General features: G+C 43.2%; 1 pseudogene; it reads left to right on the forward strand.

Annotated features, from left to right (window-relative positions):
* Positions 1-1,986: 1,986 nt before the first annotated feature.
* Positions 1,987-2,741, forward strand: LOC102885234 (annotated as a pseudogene).
* The last annotated feature ends 370 nt before the right edge of the window (positions 2,742-3,111 follow it).

A 3,111-nucleotide genomic window follows, 5' to 3' on the forward strand; every position in this document is an offset into this window, starting at 1 on the left:
TTTTCCCCGTTAATCTGCCTCATGTCAATCTGGTTATTATTGGACCAGCCAGAAGAACTAAGAGGGAAAAAAGGAGAAATTTCTCCCTCTCCCACAAAGGCACCAATACAGTGGATGCTAGCAAACCTTTCTCTCACTGAGACAGAACACCTTCACTTTTGACCAGCTTCCTTCAGGCACTCATATTTCCAGTGTGTCACCAGGATTACATCCTTTTGTTACTCTATTACAGTAGCTATGCTGCCAACATTAGTGGGATTTAGAGTCTAGCAGAGCAGAGAGAATACAGGAGTCATTTTGAAGGAAGCTTGGGGTAGAACAGAAATAGCACACTTGGAAGGCTGATCTTCTGGGATAGTTACATTTCAGATAGACATGACCTAATAGACTATAAACAGAGGCCAATGTACACATTTGCTAGTTAGAAACCAGCACAGAAACCGTGTGGGCAAGTCTCTGATGGAACAATGCCCTTTCAGCAGGTTATTTCAGATGGAAGAAGGAACCTAAGGAGGAGGGTTCTTCCATCCCAAATGATAAAAGCCACACTTTACTTCCTAGAAAAGGTTCAGTCTTCAAAAGAGGGAAATGTTTAACTGTTAAAAAACATCCCAAAGGATATAAAGGATCACAATAAAACAAATTGATATCTTAGTAAATTTCATTTGATCATTAATGGGAATATAAATCAGCATTTCTGAAAAACAATTTGACCTTTTTAATACTGTAATTCTATTTCTAACTCTATCACTAAGGAGATAATTCTAATTAGGAAAAAATATTTATACAAAAAGACGTACACTACACCATTATTTATATCAGAACATTGGAAGCAGAACAGGGAGAGTTCTAGCCAATAAAAGAGGATGAGTCAATAAACCAGAAAACCTCCATCTGGTAGAATATTACACTGCCTTAAAAATAATGTTTCAAGATTCACGTTCTTGTCTCAGTAATGCATTACTGGAAACCTAGCCTAAAGAAATAATCCCAAAACACAGGAAACTGAAAACACCCCAATGTTCAACAATAGTTAAGTAGGCTCTTACTGGTTCTTCAACACTCAGCTCAAGTGGTACTTTTCTTGGGAAGTCTGCTCTCACCACTGGCCCAGCTCTGGGCTCCCACGATGCCCTATGCATCGCCCATCACAGCATGACCCCAGGGTTCTGTACATGTGCGCCAATCTAAGAACCTTAAAGGCAGGAAACTTGACTTTGCTGACTTCGTATTCCCAACGACCAGCGCAGTGCCTGGCACAAAGTAAATACTCATCCAAACATCTGCATGATGTGATAAACTTATACAATCAATGCTTTTGTTTACTAGGACAGCCATAATCAAGTACCACAAACCAGGTGACTTAAACCACAGAAACGGTTCTGAAAGTTCGAAGTCTGACATACAGTGTCAGCAGGATCTGTTCCTTCTGAGAGCTATGAGGGAAGGACCCATACCAGGGCTCTCTCCTTGACCTGTAGATGGCTCTCTTCTCAATGCCTCCACAGCAAGTCCTTCTATGTGCATCTGTCTCCAAATCTCCTCTTCCTATAAAAATGCCGACATTTGGATTAGGGCCACCTTAAAGGCTTTGTTTTAACTTGATTATCTCTGTAGAGACCTTATTTCCAAATAAGGTCACAATCTGAAGTAATGGGAGTTAGGACTTCTACATCCTAATTGCTGGAGGAGAGGCACAGTTCAACCCATAACAATTTAGAAATTTATGAGAGTTCACGATGATAAGTAAATGCCTATTTTATAATAATTTTTTATAATTTTATACTGTTTACGGGGGGGGGGCGTTAGATATATTTATATATACTGCAAGAGTTGCTAATTTGAATTTTTAAAGGTTTTTAAAAGGGTCCATGACTACTCCCAAATTAAGAACCACTGATGGTAGAAGCTACTGTGCACCCAAAGGTGGAGTTGGGGCCTGGCATCCCCTCCTTGCCCTGCCCCACCCTATTCCTCCTGGTTAAGATGGGCTCAGCCAAGAGCCTCTCGGTCACTCTACCTCGCAGCTTCCTCCACACAACAAGCATCTGGCTTGAGTGGCGGCCCGCAGCCCTGTGCTCCCCTAAGAACGGGCACCCTGTTCACTCCCATCCCGGTGGAGGGCTCTCCACAGCCAAACCTACCAGTAGAGGAGCAGCTGGAGGGTGCTAATCAGGCCCAGGGCTCAGACCCCTGCCTTCCTACCCTTGGCATTGCACTGACACCTATGAAGACAAACAGTGGAGAGCCCCCAAGCCCACTGGTGAAACAGCTGAGTGAAGTATTTGAGACTGAAGCCCCCAAATCGAACCTTCCCCAGCGCCTGTTCTGCACCCAGTTTTCCCTTGAGGACCAGATGCCACAATGGAGTCAGACTGAGCTCCCTTCCAAGCAGGTGTATTTCAAGGAGGAAACAGGAACGCCTATGGCCAGGTGGGGCTCAGACAAGCCCTTGAGAGATCCAGTTAGGGCCAGATCTTCAGGTTCTAAGTGGAACAGACGGAAACCAAACAGCAAGGTACTAGGGAGCTCTCCCCTCACCACCCTGCAGGATGACAACTCCCTCCCCTAGACTGACACCAGGACAGGGTAAGCAACCTTCTCCTCTAGGTGAAAATGGTAGGGAACTAAAGGAAGGGGCCATTCTGGGAACTGGATGACTTCTGAGAACTGGACGAGTATGAGAGCAAGGCCAAGACCATGATAAGGAAAACCAGCACTTTGTCTTGATAGAGAACTAGGCTGTGTGTGGCCCCAGCCCTGGGTTCACCCGCGGTCTAGTCCATGTCCTCTCACCCCTTCTTTCCCTGGGAAACTGGAAAAGCTCATTTTCTTCGACTCCCCCTAAACTACCAACTCTGGAACTGAGTGCTTTCTTGGGCTTTCTTTGTGTCTTATGTGTTTCTTGTATATTAAAGAAAATGATTTAAAAAAAAAAAACACTGATGGTATAATTTCTCAAATATTTTTTTTTAAAAAGTGAGCATCATAAACCAAAGTAGTATTTGCCTCTGGTTGATGCAATTATGAATGTTTGGAATTATTTCCCAATTTTCTGTAATAATTTCAAACTACTATTTTTTACAATCAGAAAAAAAGCTTTCATTTTTT

The sequence above is a fragment of the Pteropus alecto genome, unplaced genomic scaffold (assembly GCF_000325575.1).
Source record: "Pteropus alecto unplaced genomic scaffold, ASM32557v1 scaffold7, whole genome shotgun sequence".
Classification (NCBI taxonomy): Eukaryota; Metazoa; Chordata; class Mammalia; order Chiroptera; family Pteropodidae; genus Pteropus; species Pteropus alecto.